This window comes from Hyla sarda, unplaced genomic scaffold (genome assembly GCF_029499605.1).
Source record: "Hyla sarda isolate aHylSar1 unplaced genomic scaffold, aHylSar1.hap1 scaffold_966, whole genome shotgun sequence".
Lineage (NCBI taxonomy): Eukaryota > Metazoa > Chordata > Amphibia > Anura > Hylidae > Hyla > Hyla sarda.
Window position 1 is genome coordinate 52866 of NW_026610996.1, and position 19751 is coordinate 72616.

The following is a 19751-nucleotide window of genomic DNA, read 5'->3' on the forward strand; positions in this document are numbered from 1 at the left end:
GAGGCTGCCAGACAATTTTCCATGCACACTCTGGGCTGGGGGGCAGTCAACCACCAGTACACACAGCAGAACCTAAACCCATACCATTATTGCTAAGCAGCAAGACAGGGGCCCATTGCACTCCCACGGGGCCTTTTTAAATGCAATCCATAACCCGGATTTGCCAGGAACCCTTCTTACTCCTCCTACTTGCATGTGACACTGGGCTTAGGATCTGCATAGGAAACACACACACAAGCACACACCTACCTTTGTTGCCTGCAGATGCCTCCTTGGCTGTCCCCAAACGGTATCAAACCAACACCCACGGGAAGCGGTAAGCATAGAGGACATGCCTGCACCCCATTGGACTTACCTGTGTGGGTTAAATCCGGGTTATTTGACAACCTATGGCGGTGATGGTTCTGCTCAGGCAGAGCAGTGCTGATGCTCCTCATAAAGCTGTCGCTGCTGTGAAGGTTCTAGGTGACATCACAAATCCCTATGGTTACATACACAACAAAGCTGGGTTGTTGTTGTTTACACTCTGCAAGGCCTGTGGAAGTGAGTGACATCATAGCACTGTAGTTCTGAGGGTTCTAGATGGATGCAACAATCTCCTGTTGCTTCTATGAAGGCCATAATAGACGACATCACCAAACAGCTCCATAGTCACATACACAGCAAAGGAGAGATGTTGTTTACACCTAGTGATGTCAGTGGTATTGAGTGACATCACAGCACAGTGCTAAGGCTCCTGGGCCTGGACACAGCAGCGGCTGCAATATCTCAACGGAGAATACGTTTATATATATGTGTGTGTGTGCGCGTATATATATATATATATATATATATATATATATATATATATATATTTCTCCGCCGAAATCACTTTTAAACCCATTTCCACCTTTTTTTCCCTTCTCTTCCTCTTACTTTTTTTTCACGTTTTTTTACGTTTTTCTCCTTTTCGCCTCTTTTCTGGGCGTATTATTCTTCTTTTTCTTCTTTTTTTTCGTCTAATGCATACCCCATCAGTGCAGCAATGCTTATTCAATACCGCCAGCAGATGGAGACACTGGGGGATAATTTTCTAAGGATTTATACTGATTTTTCCTGTCTGAATTTGTCGCACAGAAAGTTGCAGGCCAAATATGTGTGACATTTCTGCGACTTTAGCTTCTAGAGCATTTTTACAACATTATACATAGGTGCTGAATACATAAAAAGCGACTGTTCAGCGACAGACAAGTCGCATCGGCTGAAAGTAGGCCAGAATGTCAGTCCATGTTGGAGCAGGTTTAGATACAGTCTAAAGTATAGATCTCAAAGTCTGTGCACAGAATTTAGCAAGGGCCTCGCACCTTCTGATGCATCAGGTAGGTGCACAATAGCATAGCCTAACCCTCTGTACTTTGGTCTATATTGATGCGGGACATAGACAGCCAGCTGATGACCAATCCATTAGTGCAATGGATGGCTGGAAGCATTTGTCTTTGCCTTTGCAATACCACAGAAGCAATGCATGGTCAATGTACAGCAATGACACACCTGTGTGAACAGCCAGGAGACCCCCCCCATGTTATGTTACATAGTTACATAGTTAGTACGGTCGAAAAAAGACATATGTCCATCAAGTTCAACCAGGGAATTAAGGGGTAGGGGTGTGGCGCGATATTGGGGAAGGGATGAGATTTTATATTTCTTCATAAGCATTAATCTTATTTTGTCAATTAGGAACATTCAGCACCCACCCGCTATCAAGGCAGCTGCCTATCATGTCATGCCCTACCTGCACAGGTGTGCTGGCTACTCAAATGATCCAATTAAGGAGGCCATTTAGTCAGCAGCAGCAGAAGTCCTGTGCCTGGACGCTCCAACAGCGGCCAGACACAAGCAGAAGCAGAAGCAGCAGAAGCAGCAGCAGCACCACCTTTTGTTTTTTGGCTGCAGCAGCAGCAGCAAGGCCCACAGGGCTGGCTAGCTGGCTAGCCAGCAAGCAGGTAGCAATGAAAGTAGGAATCTTTCTTTTTAACCCTGTAAGGGGGTGGTGCACTGTACCCGAAGATACTGCCATATCGGGTCAATGCATAGGGCGACGGAAGCAAGCTTCGAAATCGGCCCCCGTTCTCAAAAATCCATTTAATATATGGTCCCCAGATAGGGGACGTATCAGATATTAAACTGATAAGAACAGATACTACACTTGATCTTAGCCAAAAGGCCGAGAAGCGATAACCGTGAAAGGGGCGGGCCCAACAAGGTCCCCTTCATGGGCACTATCACTGCTTGCTGTCAGGGAGGCTGCCAGACAATTTTCCATGCACACTCTGGGCTGGGGGGCAGTCAACCACCAGTACACACAGCAGAACCTAAACCCATACCATTATTGCTAAGCAGCAAGACAGGGGCCCATTGCACTCCCACGGGGCCTTTTTAAATGCAATCCATAACCCGGATTTGCCAGGAACCCTTCTTACTCCTCCTACTTGCATGTGACACTGGGCTTAGGATCTGCATAGGAAACACACACACAAGCACACACCTACCTTTGTTGCCTGCAGATGCCTCCTTGGCTGTCCCCAAACGGTATCAAACCAACACCCACGGGAAGCTGTAAGCATAGAGGACATGCCTGCACCCCATTGGACTTACCTGTGTGGGTTAAATCCGGGTTATTTGACAACCTATGGCGGTGATGGTTCTGCTCAGGCAGAGCAGTGCTGATGCTCCTCATAAAGCTGTCGCTGCTGTGAAGGTTCTAGGTGACATCACAAATCCCTATGGTTACATACACAACAAAGCTGGGTTGTTGTTGTTTACACTCTGCAAGGCCTGTGGAAGTGAGTGACATCATAGCACTGTAGTTCTGAGGGTTCTAGATGGATGCAACAATCTCCTGTTGCTTCTATGAAGGCCATAATAGACGACATCACCAAACAGCTCCATAGTCACATACACAGCAAAGGAGAGATGTTGTTTACACCTAGTGATGTCAGTGGTATTGAGTGACATCACAGCACAGTGCTAAGGCTCCTGGGCCTGGACACAGCAGCGGCTGCAATATCTCAACGGAGAATACGTTTATATATATGTGTGTGTGTGCGCGTATATATATATATATATATATATATATATATATATATATATATATTTCTCCGCCGAAATCACTTTTAAACCCATTTCCACCTTTTTTTCCCTTCTCTTCCTCTTACTTTTTTTTCACGTTTTTTTACGTTTTTCTCCTTTTCGCCTCTTTTCTGGGCGTATTATTCTTCTTTTTCTTCTTTTTTTTCGTCTAATGCATACCCCATCAGTGCAGCAATGCTTATTCAATACCGCCAGCAGATGGAGACACTGGGGGATAATTTTCTAAGGATTTATACTGATTTTTCCTGTCTGAATTTGTCGCACAGAAAGTTGCAGGCCAAATATGTGTGACATTTCTGCGACTTTAGCTTCTAGAGCATTTTTACAACATTATACATAGGTGCTGAATACATAAAAAGCGACTGTTCAGCGACAGACAAGTCGCATCGGCTGAAAGTAGGCCAGAATGTCAGTCCATGTTGGAGCAGGTTTAGATACAGTCTAAAGTATAGATCTCAAAGTCTGTGCACAGAATTTAGCAAGGGCCTCGCACCTTCTGATGCATCAGGTAGGTGCACAATAGCATAGCCTAACCCTCTGTACTTTGGTCTATATTGATGCGGGACATAGACAGCCAGCTGATGACCAATCCATTAGTGCAATGGATGGCTGGAAGCATTTGTCTTTGCCTTTGCAATACCACAGAAGCAATGCATGGTCAATGTACAGCAATGACACACCTGTGTGAACAGCCAGGAGACCCCCCCCATGTTATGTTACATAGTTACATAGTTAGTACGGTCGAAAAAAGACATATGTCCATCAAGTTCAACCAGGGAATTAAGGGGTAGGGGTGTGGCGCGATATTGGGGAAGGGATGAGATTTTATATTTCTTCATAAGCATTAATCTTATTTTGTCAATTAGGAACATTCAGCACCCACCCGCTATCAAGGCAGCTGCCTATCATGTCATGCCCTACCTGCACAGGTGTGCTGGCTACTCAAATGATCCAATTAAGGAGGCCATTTAGTCAGCAGCAGCAGAAGTCCTGTGCCTGGACGCTCCAACAGCGGCCAGACACAAGCAGAAGCAGAAGCAGCAGAAGCAGCAGCAGCACCACCTTTTGTTTTTTGGCTGCAGCAGCAGCAGCAAGGCCCACAGGGCTGGCTAGCTGGCTAGCCAGCAAGCAGGTAGCAATGAAAGTAGGAATCTTTCTTTTTAACCCTGTAAGGGGGTGGTGCACTGTACCCGAAGATACTGCCATATCGGGTCAATGCATAGGGCGACGGAAGCAAGCTTCGAAATCGGCCCCCGTTCTCAAAAATCCATTTAATATATGGTCCCCAGATAGGGGACGTATCAGATATTAAACTGATAAGAACAGATACTACACTTGATCTTAGCCAAAAGGCCGAGAAGCGATAACCGTGAAAGGGGCGGGCCCAACAAGGTCCCCTTCATGGGCACTATCACTGCTTGCTGTCAGGGAGGCTGCCAGACAATTTTCCATGCACACTCTGGGCTGGGGGGCAGTCAACCACCAGTACACACAGCAGAACCTAAACCCATACCATTATTGCTAAGCAGCAAGACAGGGGCCCATTGCACTCCCACGGGGCCTTTTTAAATGCAATCCATAACCCGGATTTGCCAGGAACCCTTCTTACTCCTCCTACTTGCATGTGACACTGGGCTTAGGATCTGCATAGGAAACACACACACAAGCACACACCTACCTTTGTTGCCTGCAGATGCCTCCTTGGCTGTCCCCAAACGGTATCAAACCAACACCCACGGGAAGCTGTAAGCATAGAGGACATGCCTGCACCCCATTGGACTTACCTGTGTGGGTTAAATCCGGGTTATTTGACAACCTATGGCGGTGATGGTTCTGCTCAGGCAGAGCAGTGCTGATGCTCCTCATAAAGCTGTCGCTGCTGTGAAGGTTCTAGGTGACATCACAAATCCCTATGGTTACATACACAACAAAGCTGGGTTGTTGTTGTTTACACTCTGCAAGGCCTGTGGAAGTGAGTGACATCATAGCACTGTAGTTCTGAGGGTTCTAGATGGATGCAACAATCTCCTGTTGCTTCTATGAAGGCCATAATAGACGACATCACCAAACAGCTCCATAGTCACATACACAGCAAAGGAGAGATGTTGTTTACACCTAGTGATGTCAGTGGTATTGAGTGACATCACAGCACAGTGCTAAGGCTCCTGGGCCTGGACACAGCAGCGGCTGCAATATCTCAACGGAGAATACGTTTATATATATGTGTGTGTGTGCGCGTATATATATATATATATATATATATATATATATATATATATATTTCTCCGCCGAAATCACTTTTAAACCCATTTCCACCTTTTTTTCCCTTCTCTTCCTCTTACTTTTTTTTCACGTTTTTTTACGTTTTTCTCCTTTTCGCCTCTTTTCTGGGCGTATTATTCTTCTTTTTCTTCTTTTTTTTTCGTCTAATGCATACCCCATCAGTGCAGCAATGCTTATTCAATACCGCCAGCAGATGGAGACACTGGGGGATAATTTTCTAAGGATTTATACTGATTTTTCCTGTCTGAATTTGTCGCACAGAAAGTTGCAGGCCAAATATGTGTGACATTTCTGCGACTTTAGCTTCTAGAGCATTTTTACAACATTATACATAGGTGCTGAATACATAAAAAGCGACTGTTCAGCGACAGACAAGTCGCATCGGCTGAAAGTAGGCCAGAATGTCAGTCCATGTTGGAGCAGGTTTAGATACAGTCTAAAGTATAGATCTCAAAGTCTGTGCACAGAATTTAGCAAGGGCCTCGCACCTTCTGATGCATCAGGTAGGTGCACAATAGCATAGCCTAACCCTCTGTACTTTGGTCTATATTGATGCGGGACATAGACAGCCAGCTGATGACCAATCCATTAGTGCAATGGATGGCTGGAAGCATTTGTCTTTGCCTTTGCAATACCACAGAAGCAATGCATGGTCAATGTACAGCAATGACACACCTGTGTGAACAGCCAGGAGACCCCCCCCATGTTATGTTACATAGTTACATAGTTAGTACGGTCGAAAAAAGACATATGTCCATCAAGTTCAACCAGGGAATTAAGGGGTAGGGGTGTGGCGCGATATTGGGGAAGGGATGAGATTTTATATTTCTTCATAAGCATTAATCTTATTTTGTCAATTAGGAACATTCAGCACCCACCCGCTATCAAGGCAGCTGCCTATCATGTCATGCCCTACCTGCACAGGTGTGCTGGCTACTCAAATGATCCAATTAAGGAGGCCATTTAGTCAGCAGCAGCAGAAGTCCTGTGCCTGGACGCTCCAACAGCGGCCAGACACAAGCAGAAGCAGAAGCAGCAGAAGCAGCAGCAGCACCACCTTTTGTTTTTTGGCTGCAGCAGCAGCAGCAAGGCCCACAGGGCTGGCTAGCTGGCTAGCCAGCAAGCAGGTAGCAATGAAAGTAGGAATCTTTCTTTTTAACCCTGTAAGGGGGTGGTGCACTGTACCCGAAGATACTGCCATATCGGGTCAATGCATAGGGCGACGGAAGCAAGCTTCGAAATCGGCCCCCGTTCTCAAAAATCCATTTAATATATGGTCCCCAGATAGGGGACGTATCAGATATTAAACTGATAAGAACAGATACTACACTTGATCTTAGCCAAAAGGCCGAGAAGCGATAACCGTGAAAGGGGCGGGCCCAACAAGGTCCCCTTCATGGGCACTATCACTGCTTGCTGTCAGGGAGGCTGCCAGACAATTTTCCATGCACACTCTGGGCTGGGGGGCAGTCAACCACCAGTACACACAGCAGAACCTAAACCCATACCATTATTGCTAAGCAGCAAGACAGGGGCCCATTGCACTCCCACGGGGCCTTTTTAAATGCAATCCATAACCCGGATTTGCCAGGAACCCTTCTTACTCCTCCTACTTGCATGTGACACTGGGCTTAGGATCTGCATAGGAAACACACACACAAGCACACACCTACCTTTGTTGCCTGCAGATGCCTCCTTGGCTGTCCCCAAACGGTATCAAACCAACACCCACGGGAAGCTGTAAGCATAGAGGACATGCCTGCACCCCATTGGACTTACCTGTGTGGGTTAAATCCGGGTTATTTGACAACCTATGGCGGTGATGGTTCTGCTCAGGCAGAGCAGTGCTGATGCTCCTCATAAAGCTGTCGCTGCTGTGAAGGTTCTAGGTGACATCACAAATCCCTATGGTTACATACACAACAAAGCTGGGTTGTTGTTGTTTACACTCTGCAAGGCCTGTGGAAGTGAGTGACATCATAGCACTGTAGTTCTGAGGGTTCTAGATGGATGCAACAATCTCCTGTTGCTTCTATGAAGGCCATAATAGACGACATCACCAAACAGCTCCATAGTCACATACACAGCAAAGGAGAGATGTTGTTTACACCTAGTGATGTCAGTGGTATTGAGTGACATCACAGCACAGTGCTAAGGCTCCTGGGCCTGGACACAGCAGCGGCTGCAATATCTCAACGGAGAATACGTTTATATATATGTGTGTGTGTGCGCGTATATATATATATATATATATATATATATATATATATATATATTTCTCCGCCGAAATCACTTTTAAACCCATTTCCACCTTTTTTTCCCTTCTCTTCCTCTTACTTTTTTTTCACGTTTTTTTACGTTTTTCTCCTTTTCGCCTCTTTTCTGGGCGTATTATTCTTCTTTTTCTTCTTTTTTTTCGTCTAATGCATACCCCATCAGTGCAGCAATGCTTATTCAATACCGCCAGCAGATGGAGACACTGGGGGATAATTTTCTAAGGATTTATACTGATTTTTCCTGTCTGAATTTGTCGCACAGAAAGTTGCAGGCCAAATATGTGTGACATTTCTGCGACTTTAGCTTCTAGAGCATTTTTACAACATTATACATAGGTGCTGAATACATAAAAAGCGACTGTTCAGCGACAGACAAGTCGCATCGGCTGAAAGTAGGCCAGAATGTCAGTCCATGTTGGAGCAGGTTTAGATACAGTCTAAAGCATAGATCTCAAAGTCTGTGCACAGAATTTAGCAAGGGCCTCGCACCTTCTGATGCATCAGGTAGGTGCACAATAGCATAGCCTAACCCTCTGTACTTTGGTCTATATTGATGCGGGACATAGACAGCCAGCTGATGACCAATCCATTAGTGCAATGGATGGCTGGAAGCATTTGTCTTTGCCTTTGCAATACCACAGAAGCAATGCATGGTCAATGTACAGCAATGACACACCTGTGTGAACAGCCAGGAGACCCCCCCCCCCCCCCCATGTTATGTTACATAGTTACATAGTTAGTACGGTCGAAAAAAGACATATGTCCATCACGTTCAACCAGGGAATTAAGGGGTAGGGGTGTGGCGCGATATTGGGGAAGGGATGAGATTTTATATTTCTTCATAAGCATTAATCTTATTTTGTCAATTAGGAACATTCAGCACCCACCCGCTATCAAGGCAGCTGCCTATCATGTCATGCCCTACCTGCACAGGTGTGCTGGCTACTCAAATGATCCAATTAAGGAGGCCATTTAGTCAGCAGCAGCAGAAGTCCTGTGCCTGGACGCTCCAACAGGGGCCAGACACAAGCAGAAGCAGAAGCAGCAGAAGCAGCAGCAGCACCACCTTTTGTTTTTTGGCTGCAGCAGCAGCAAGGCCCACAGGGCTGGCTAGCTGGCTAGCCAGCAAGCAGGTAGCAATGAAAGTAGGAATCTTTCTTTTTAACCCTGTAAGGGGGTGGTGCACTGTACCCGAAGATACTGCCATATCGGGTCAATGCATAGGGCGACGGAAGCAAGCTTCGAAATCGGCCCCCGTTCTCAAAAATCCATTTAATATATGGTCCCCAGATAGGGGACGTATCAGATATTAAACTGATAAGAACAGATAAGGTTTCAACAAAATTTTATTGAATAAATAAGAAACCATACAAAATTTAAAATGCAAAATAATAAAAGGTTCACAAAAGTTTTAAAATACAAATAATAAAACCAGTAATAAAAGGAGAAAAAATAAAAATGGCAGGATAAAACATTATACAAATGTCATAAAAACTGATTATACTGTTATTTCGTTCCATAGAGGCAGACACCACATGGATGCTGCCTCGCTGGCCCCCAACTGTTTCTTGTCTCTTAGGTAATAGATGTACATCTCACTCAGGGCCAGCTTTATACAGTTTTTAACATCAATAAAATCATGTTTAAAAAGTAAGATGTTCCTAACTTTCCAGATGGCATTTTTAAAACAATTAATAATCATCCAGCAGATCATCTGCTGTTTAAAATTGGGGCAGTTAAAAAGACCGTAAAAGACACATTCGTGATTAAAATCTTTTAGGCCGCAGGCCCACTTCAAAAGTGGGCCTACCTTCCTCCAAAGCTCCCGTGCAAAAGGGCAGTTCCAAAATATGTGCAGCACCGTTTCGTCCACTCCGCAGCCATCTCTCGGACACTTGGCTCTCGCCACCAGTCCTCGCCTGTGCTGGAACTCACGAGTAGGGAGGCACTGGTGGACGATTGCCCAGGCAAGATCCCTGTGTACATTCGCCAGAAACTTCCCGTACACGTTCCGCCATACCTTTTTGGATCTTGCCTGTGTGAAATTGGACACTGCCAGGGTAACCTCACTCCGCCTGAGGACCTTTGATACCTTTCTCTGGTCCCCCAGTATGTCAGGCTCCAAATCTTGGAGACCTAGGAGCCTGACTGTCTTTTCCAACACCACATAATGTTTTGGGGGACACAGAAGCACCGGAGCGTTCAGAGGGATGCGCAACCATCTTTTAAAAACCATGCCCGCAGCGTACCTTAAAAAGCAGCTAAAAATGCCATCGGATTTAATAATTTTAAAACAGAAACAGAAATACTTTATGTAAAAGAAAGTAAAAAGGTTAGGAACATCTTTCCCGCCATTATCTTTACTTTTGTACATAAAATCACGCTTTAATTTCTCCATTTTTGAACCCCATAAAAAAGAAAAAACAATTCTAGTTACTTTTTTAATGTATAAAATAGATGGAGGAAATACCATGGCAATGTATAGCATAATAGGGAGTAAAACCATCTTTATTATTAAAATCTTCCCCTCCATGGTAAGGTTTCTAAGATTCCACATTAAAATCTTCTTCTCCATCTTAGCTATAGCTGAATCCCAGTTAGGGCTCCCATCATTGACCTGGTTAAAAACAATACCTAAAACTTTAATTTGATCCTGTTGCATTGTGACTCCTGGGGTGATGGATGAATCCCAGGAGCCAATATAAAAACAGTCACATTTATCTGTGTTTAGCTTAAAACCAGAGACCTCGCAGAAATAGCTGGTGTTCCTCAATGCCCCCCTCATGGATGGAGAGTCCGGGCACAGTATGGTGACATCATCCATGTACCCCAACACCTTTAGATGGGTCCCTCCTCCACCAGGTATCGGTACGCCTCTTACTACCCGGTCTTTTCTGAGGAGGGCCATCAGTGGTTCGATTGCGCAAATAAAAAGGAGTGGGGACAGGGGGCAGCCCTGTTTGACACCTGATAAAAGAGGAACACCGCTGGTTAAAAAGCCATTAACAGAGACTTGACTAAAACAGGATCGGTATAAAAGCATGATTCGGCTTAAAATCGTTTCAGGCACTGCCATCTTTTTAAGAACTAAAAACAGGTATTCATGGGAGACCCTATCAAAGGCTTTTTCAAAGTCTAAGGATAAAATTGCTACAGTTTGATTTCTATCCTTAAAATACCATAAAACATCTCTTAAAATATTTAGGGATTCAGCTATAGACCTTCCAGGTACCCCACAAACCTGATTTGGGTGAATTAATTTATGAATAAAAGGTTTAAAACGGACAGCTAATAACTTGGCTAAAACTTTATAATCGACATTTAAAAGTGTGATGGGGCGCCAATTTTTTAGCATATCCTTTTCACCCTTTTTAAAAAGTAATGATACAATCCCCCTCCTCCAGGAAGGGGGAAGTTCATTAACAATAAAAGTTTCTTTATACAATAAAACCATATCATCCTTTAAAATATCCCAAAAAGCTAAATAAAATTCGATGGGTAAACCATCTTCCCCAGGGGCCTTCCCACTAGAAAAACTTTTAAAAACAAATAAAAGTTCATCTAAGTTAAGATCACGGGATAAAACCTCCTGGTCTAAAACATCTAGCTTAAAATCAAGGGAATTAAGAACATGTTCTAAAAAGGATGGATTAAGATCTTTCTTATTAAAAAGAAGCTGGTAGAAGTTAAAAACTGCATCTAACATGCCTTTTGGAGTGGATTCACCCTCAAGGTTTTGGATGATATCCCTCCTATTCATCACTTTTTTAAAAAAGAAACGGGAACATTTCTCGCCCTCCTCCAGGTGCTGCACATGTGAGTTAAAAATGATTTGTTTCCCTTTCTTTTCTATGGCATGTTTTATTTCAGTTTTAAGGTTTAAAATATCATTTTCTACATCCATACCAGCTTCTTTCAATTTAAAAAGTACATTTAAACGCATGTTAAGAACATAAAACCACTGTTTTTCCATTTTTGCCTTCTTCTTACCTGCTTTGATAAAAAAAAATCTGATTTTAGATTTGGTGCCCTCCCACCAGTGCAGCATAGGCTCGTGGGGTTTTCTTTGTGATTGCCAGCATTGGTAGGTCCGCACAAACTCCTCTTTTATCTCAGGGTCCTCTAGGAGTGTGGTGTTTAATCTCCAGAGGCCCCTTTTTGCTTTTTGCTCCCCCTCTAGCTCCAGGCCCACCAAGAGGAGCTTATGATCAGAGAAGATATTCTGCTCGAGCGTGCATTTCAGGGGTTTAAAAGCTCTAGAGGAAAAAATAAAATCGATTCTGGAGCTCACTCTTCCATTGGACCATGTGGCGCCTGGGTCCTCCGGCAAGAGATCCTTCCAGCAATCTTTCAAATTAAAATCATCAATAAAATTTTTAAGCAGGTAAGAAGTGCGGTCTTTACGATTAATATCCCCACCCTGCCGGCGTTCCCCATCACGTATGCAGTTAAAATCACCTCCCACCAGCAGGGGGGAAGACCCAACACAAAACAGTGGTAAAATTTCAAATAGTTCTGCCCGCTCCTGTTTATCAGGAGGGGCATACACATTTAAAACACGAATTAAAAGTCCATTAAAATATAGATGAATTAAAAGAGCTCTGCCAGGCACAATCTCAGTTACTGTATGAATAGAAAAGGACTGGCCTCGGCAGAGCAGCCCAACACCCACAGAACGACAGTCATTTGCACCGGACCATATGGATGGGCCCAGCTTCCAGTCTTCTTTTAAGTCTTTATAGTCCATTTTACTAGGGATTCCACATTCTTGTAGCAGGCAAAGGTCAAAGTCACATGTCTCTAGATAAGAAAATAAAGCAGCCCTGCGATCAGGGCTCTTTAAGGACCTCACATTGAGTGAGGCAATTTTTACAGGGATAGGCATAGTTTATGGAGAGTCCGTGCTTGGAGAATCAAAGTCAATAATAAGCTGCGTACCGTCATCCCCCGCCTGCGGGGTCATCAGCTCCTTGATGTTCTGAGGGTCGGAGCTTGAGATCGATGATGCCCCGACCCTGAGCTCGCTCTCGTCCGAACTACGGCACGCCGCTTTCCTTTGAATGTCTTCCTCTTCTTCTTCTCTTTGTCTTTTAAATGTCACACTGCTGTCCATATCCTCTGTGTTGCTCTCACTCGATGTAATCTCTGGCCCCCGGCTGATGGATCTGCGTCTTCTTTCATCATTTGACGACTGGAACTGCTGCACAGGGGCCTGTGAGGCCTCTTTTCCGGAACCTTTGCCGCTACCTTGGGAAGTTTTCATCGCTTGTTCCCCAGCAAGCGTTGCTGAGGATTGTTGCTCCAACTTCCCCATCGATCGACGATGGCCAGTTTTACCCACCGGGTCCACTGCTGGCGGGGCAGCAAACCCTGGTTTGGCGCCACTTGTCTTCTTGGCCCTGTCCTGTATAGGCGGAGTAACAGGACCGGGCTCAGACCTGGCCACCTGGCTCCCCTTCCGGCGGGCTTTCACCGGGGCCTCTTCGTCCGGAGCAGGGCGACCCTGGGCCAAGCCAGTACCTGGCTTATGCTGCAATTTTGGGTCCACTTTTGCCCCCACCGAGGCCCGTCGGCTGCCACCCGCCACAGGTGAGCCCCCTTCAGAAGTTTCGGCGGGCTCTTGAGCCAGGTAGGAAGTCGATCGACGTCTTTCAATTTCCCGGGCAGTAAACTCGATCACCCGCCCGGGCTTCGTGGAATCCCCATGGCCTCCCCCTAGCACTACCACCGGTGGGCCCCCCGATGGAGCACCAGAGGTCTTGGGCCTGGACCCATCAGTACCTGCCATCTGGGGTTTGGGCATCTTAAAAAAGGACGTCTTTTGTCCTGTCCCCTCTTTGGGTGGGCCCAGCCTTGACCCACCCATCGTAGTTTTTGCTTTATGGGGACAGGAATTAAAATCGTGATTTTCCTCTCCGCAGAGGTTGCACCTTATCGTATGGCTACATCTTGAGGCTATGTGACCTTCTTGGCCACACCTATTGCAGCGAATCACACGCTCCGCGCCGCAGGTCTCCTGGGTGTGGCCAAACCTCAAGCAATTTCGGCAATACATAGGCATTTGAGGATAGAACAGGAAGCCCCGAACTCTCCCGATGGCAAAATTTGGGGGCGGATGGCAAAGACCCCCAATACCACCGGGATCCTTACGGAGCTTGACCCAGAACTTCCTCTTGCCGTTCCAGAACCGCACGGAGTTCAAGATTTTGTTTGCGAATCGCACCTCTTCGCAGTATCGCCGAAGAAAAGTGGCTATATCCTCCGTGGTCACATGAGGGCTGTGCATAGCCACCACCAACGGTATATGTTCCTCACCATAGAGGAACTGGAACGAAAGACCGTCGAGTCGATCGTCCCTCTGGTCCGCACCAGACAAGGTTGCATAGATGTTATCGCAACACGCCGTGGCCGTGAAGGTGACGGTATACAGGCCACGGCTTTCCTGGTCATTTAGACACAGGATGTCCTCCCTATTGAGGCGGAAGTAGTCAAGAAGAATCACCTCCGCAATGAAGCGGAGGTTCTTCAACTGACGATGGCTCTCCGACACCTCTATGCGGATGGTATTTCGCATCGACATTTCCCCAGAGGGGAAAGCCCAGGAGAACGGCATCTTCCACACCCAGGGACTAAGCCCCTTCCCCAATAGCAGCAGGGGCTCGGAATCCCGCTATAAAAGCGGAACCCTTACCCAAGGCAGAGGTCGGGGGTACCCTAGGTGCTTCCGAAGCTACAGGTAACGCTCAACGTACCGAAAATGCCTTCTGAGACACAAGGTCCCAGAGACAGGGGGATCGCAACCCGTTGTCCGTGGACTAAGCCCGCTCCCCAATAGCAGCAAGGGGGTGAAGTCCCTCCGTAAGGAGAGACAATCCCCCAAGGCCGAGAAGCGGGGTACCACAGACACCTTCCGACCAGACCAAATGCAGATACTACACTTGATCTTAGCCAAAAGGCCGAGAAGCGATAACCGTGAAAGGGGCGGGCCCAACAAGGTCCCCTTCATGGGCACTATCACTGCTTGCTGTCAGGGAGGCTGCCAGACAATTTTCCATGCACACTCTGGGCTGGGGGGCAGTCAACCACCAGTACACACAGCAGAACCTAAACCCATACCATTATTGCTAAGCAGCAAGACAGGGGCCCATTGCACTCCCACGGGGCCTTTTTAAATGCAATCCATAACCCGGATTTGCCAGGAACCCTTCTTACTCCTCCTACTTGCATGTGACACTGGGCTTAGGATCTGCATAGGAAACACACACACAAGCACACACCTACCTTTGTTGCCTGCAGATGCCTCCTTGGCTGTCCCCAAACGGTATCAAACCAACACCCACGGGAAGCTGTAAGCATAGAGGACATGCCTGCACCCCATTGGACTTACCTGTGTGGGTTAAATCCGGGTTATTTGACAACCTATGGCGGTGATGGTTCTGCTCAGGCAGAGCAGTGCTGATGCTCCTCATAAAGCTGTCGCTGCTGTGAAGGTTCTAGGTGACATCACAAATCCCTATGGTTACATACACAACAAAGCTGGGTTGTTGTTGTTTACACTCTGCAAGGCCTGTGGAAGTGAGTGACATCATAGCACTGTAGTTCTGAGGGTTCTAGATGGATGCAACAATCTCCTGTTGCTTCTATGAAGGCCATAATAGACGACATCACCAAACAGCTCCATAGTCACATACACAGCAAAGGAGAGATGTTGTTTACACCTAGTGATGTCAGTGGTATTGAGTGACATCACAGCACAGTGCTAAGGCTCCTGGGCCTGGACACAGCAGCGGCTGCAATATCTCAACGGAGAATACGTTTATATATATGTGTGTGTGTGCGCGTATATATATATATATATATATATATATATATATATATATTTCTCCGCCGAAATCACTTTTAAACCCATTTCCACCTTTTTTTCCCTTCTCTTCCTCTTACTTTTTTTTCACGTTTTTTTACGTTTTTCTCCTTTTCGCCTCTTTTCTGGGCGTATTATTCTTCTTTTTCTTCTTTTTTTTCGTCTAATGCATACCCCATCAGTGCAGCAATGCTTATTCAATACCGCCAGCAGATGGAGACACTGGGGGATAATTTTCTAAGGATTTATACTGATTTTTCCTGTCTGAATTTGTCGCACAGAAAGTTGCAGGCCAAATATGTGTGACATTTCTGCGACTTTAGCTTCTAGAGCATTTTTACAACATTATACATAGGTGCTGAATACATAAAAAGCGACTGTTCAGCGACAGACAAGTCGCATCGGCTGAAAGTAGGCCAGAATGTCAGTCCATGTTGGAGCAGGTTTAGATACAGTCTAAAGTATAGATCTCAAAGTCTGTGCACAGAATTTAGCAAGGGCCTCGCACCTTCTGATGCATCAGGTAGGTGCACAATAGCATAGCCTAACCCTCTGTACTTTGGTCTATATTGATGCGGGACATAGACAGCCAGCTGATGACCAATCCATTAGTGCAATGGATGGCTGGAAGCATTTGTCTTTGCCTTTGCAATACCACAGAAGCAATGCATGGTCAATGTACAGCAATGACACACCTGTGTGAACAGCCAGGAGACCCCCCCCATGTTATGTTACATAGTTACATAGTTAGTACGGTCGAAAAAAGACATATGTCCATCAAGTTCAACCAGGGAATTAAGGGGTAGGGGTGTGGCGCGATATTGGGGAAGGGATGAGATTTTATATTTCTTCATAAGCATTAATCTTATTTTGTCAATTAGGAACATTCAGCACCCACCCGCTATCAAGGCAGCTGCCTATCATGTCATGCCCTACCTGCACAGGTGTGCTGGCTACTCAAATGATCCAATTAAGGAGGCCATTTAGTCAGCAGCAGCAGAAGTCCTGTGCCTGGACGCTCCAACAGCGGCCAGACACAAGCAGAAGCAGAAGCAGCAGAAGCAGCAGCAGCACCACCTTTTGTTTTTTGGCTGCAGCAGCAGCAGCAAGGCCCACAGGGCTGGCTAGCTGGCTAGCCAGCAAGCAGGTAGCAATGAAAGTAGGAATCTTTCTTTTTAACCCTGTAAGGGGGTGGTGCACTGTACCCGAAGATACTGCCATATCGGGTCAATGCATAGGGCGACGGAAGCAAGCTTCGAAATCGGCCCCCGTTCTCAAAAATCCATTTAATATATGGTCCCCAGATAGGGGACGTATCAGATATTAAACTGATAAGAACAGATACTACACTTGATCTTAGCCAAAAGGCCGAGAAGCGATAACCGTGAAAGGGGCGGGCCCAACAAGGTCCCCTTCATGGGCACTATCACTGCTTGCTGTCAGGGAGGCTGCCAGACAATTTTCCATGCACACTCTGGGCTGGGGGGCAGTCAACCACCAGTACACACAGCAGAACCTAAACCCATACCATTATTGCTAAGCAGCAAGACAGGGGCCCATTGCACTCCCACGGGGCCTTTTTAAATGCAATCCATAACCCGGATTTGCCAGAAACCCTTCTTACTCCTCCTACTTGCATGTGACACTGGGCTTAGGATCTGCATAGGAAACACACACACAAGCACACACCTACCTTTGTTGCCTGCAGATGCCTCCTTGGCTGTCCCCAAACGGTATCAAACCAACACCCACGGGAAGCTGTAAGCATAGAGGACATGCCTGCACCCCATTGGACTTACCTGTGTGGGTTAAATCCGGGTTATTTGACAACCTATGGCGGTGATGGTTCTGCTCAGGCAGAGCAGTGCTGATGCTCCTCATAAAGCTGTCGCTGCTGTGAAGGTTCTAGGTGACATCACAAATCCCTATGGTTACATACACAACAAAGCTGGGTTGTTGTTGTTTACACTCTGCAAGGCCTGTGGAAGTGAGTGACATCATAGCACTGTAGTTCTGAGGGTTCTAGATGGATGCAACAATCTCCTGTTGCTTCTATGAAGGCCATAATAGACGACATCACCAAACAGCTCCATAGTCACATACACAGCAAAGGAGAGATGTTGTTTACACCTAGTGATGTCAGTGGTATTGAGTGACATCACAGCACAGTGCTAAGGCTCCTGGGCCTGGACACAGCAGCGGCTGCAATATCTCAACGGAGAATACGTTTATATATATGTGTGTGTGTGCGCGTATATATATATATATATATATATATATATATATATATATATATATATTTCTCCGCCGAAATCACTTTTAAACCCATTTCCACCTTTTTTTCCCTTCTCTTCCTCTTACTTTTTTTTCACGTTTTTTTACGTTTTTCTCCTTTTCGCCTCTTTTCTGGGCGTATTATTCTTCTTTTTCTTCTTTTTTTTCGTCTAATGCATACCCCATCAGTGCAGCAATGCTTATTCAATACCGCCAGCAGATGGAGACACTGGGGGATAATTTTCTAAGGATTTATACTGATTTTTCCTGTCTGAATTTGTCGCACAGAAAGTTGCAGGCCAAATATGTGTGACATTTCTGCGACTTTAGCTTCTAGAGCATTTTTACAACATTATACATAGGTGCTGAATACATAAAAAGCGACTGTTCAGCGACAGACAAGTCGCATCGGCTGAAAGTAGGCCAGAATGTCAGTCCATGTTGGAGCAGGTTTAGATACAGTCTAAAGTATAGATCTCAAAGTCTGTGCACAGAATTTAGCAAGGGCCTCGCACCTTCTGATGCATCAGGTAGGTGCACAATAGCATAGCCTAACCCTCTGTACTTTGGTCTATATTGATGCGGGACATAGACAGCCAGCTGATGACCAATCCATTAGTGCAATGGATGGCTGGAAGCATTTGTCTTTGCCTTTGCAATACCACAGAAGCAATGCATGGTCAATGTACAGCAATGACACACCTGTGTGAACAGCCAGGAGACCCCCCCCATGTTATGTTACATAGTTACATAGTTAGTACGGTCGAAAAAAGACATATGTCCATCAAGTTCAACCAGGGAATTAAGGGGTAGGGGTGTGGCGCGATATTGGGGAAGGGATGAGATTTTATATTTCTTCATAAGCATTAATCTTATTTTGTCAATTAGGAACATTCAGCACCCACCCGCTATCAAGGCAGCTGCCTATCATGTCATGCCCTACCTGCACAGGTGTGCTGGCTACTCAAATGATCCAATTAAGGAGGCCATTTAGTCAGCAGCAGCAGAAGTCCTGTGCCTGGACGCTCCAACAGCGGCCAGACACAAGCAGAAGCAGAAGCAGCAGCAGCACCACCTTTTGTTTTTTGGCTGCAGCAGCAGCAGCAAGGCCCACAGGGCTGGCTAGCTGGCTAGCCAGCAAGCAGGTAGCAATGAAAGTAGGAATCTTTCTTTTTAACCCTGTAAGGGGGTGGTGCACTGTACCCGAAGATACTGCCATATCGGGTCAATGCATAGGGCGACGGAAGCAAGCTTCGAAATCGGCCCCCGTTCTCAAAAATCCATTTAATATATGGTCCCCAGATAGGGGACGTATCAGATATTAAACTGATAAGAACAGATACTACACTTGATCTTAGCCAAAAGGCCGAGAAGCGATAACCGTGAAAGGGGCGGGCCCAACAAGGTCCCCTTCATGGGCACTATCACTGCTTGCTGTCAGGGAGGCTGCCAGACAATTTTCCATGCACACTCTGGGCTGGGGGGCAGTCAACCACCAGTACACACAGCAGAACCTAAACCCATACCATTATTGCTAAGCAGCAAGACAGGGGCCCATTGCACTCCCACGGGGCCTTTTTAAATGCAATCCATAACCCGGATTTGCCAGGAACCCTTCTTACTCCTCCTACTTGCATGTGACACTGGGCTTAGGATCTGCATAGGAAACACACACACAAGCACACACCTACCTTTGTTGCCTGCAGATGCCTCCTTGGCTGTCCCCAAACGGTATCAAACCAACACCCACGGGAAGCTGTAAGCATAGAGGACATGCCTGCACCCCATTGGACTTACCTGTGTGGGTTAAATCCGGGTTATTTGACAACCTATGGCGGTGATGGTTCTGCTCAGGCAGAGCAGTGCTGATGCTCCTCATAAAGCTGTCGCTGCTGTGAAGGTTCTAGGTGACATCACAAATCCCTATG

General features: G+C 46.1%; 6 non-coding genes and 1 pseudogene across 6 annotated transcripts; all 7 read right to left on the bottom strand.

Moving 5' to 3' along the window:
• Positions 1–2024: 2024 nt before the first annotated feature.
• LOC130351269 (U2 spliceosomal RNA) lies at positions 2025–2215 on the bottom strand. The gene has a single exon (XR_008888008.1). It is a non-coding gene; the product is annotated as a U2 spliceosomal RNA (small nuclear RNA).
• Positions 2216–4303: 2088 nt separating this feature from the next.
• LOC130351271 (U2 spliceosomal RNA) lies at positions 4304–4494 on the bottom strand. Its single transcript, XR_008888009.1, has one exon. It is a non-coding gene; the product is annotated as a U2 spliceosomal RNA (small nuclear RNA).
• A 2087-nt stretch (positions 4495–6581) lies between these two features.
• Positions 6582–6772, bottom strand: LOC130351272 (U2 spliceosomal RNA). The gene has a single exon (XR_008888010.1). It is a non-coding gene; the product is annotated as a U2 spliceosomal RNA (small nuclear RNA).
• Positions 6773–8863: 2091 nt separating this feature from the next.
• LOC130351304 (U2 spliceosomal RNA) lies at positions 8864–9049 on the bottom strand. Its single transcript, XR_008888039.1, has one exon. It is a non-coding gene; the product is annotated as a U2 spliceosomal RNA (small nuclear RNA).
• Positions 9050–14438: 5389 nt separating this feature from the next.
• LOC130351249 (U2 spliceosomal RNA) lies at positions 14439–14656 on the bottom strand (annotated as a pseudogene).
• A 2082-nt stretch (positions 14657–16738) lies between these two features.
• On the bottom strand, positions 16739–16929 carry LOC130351273 (U2 spliceosomal RNA). The gene has a single exon (XR_008888011.1). It is a non-coding gene; the product is annotated as a U2 spliceosomal RNA (small nuclear RNA).
• A 2081-nt stretch (positions 16930–19010) lies between these two features.
• Positions 19011–19201, bottom strand: LOC130351275 (U2 spliceosomal RNA). The gene has a single exon (XR_008888013.1). It is a non-coding gene; the product is annotated as a U2 spliceosomal RNA (small nuclear RNA).
• Positions 19202–19751: the final 550 nt, after the last annotated feature.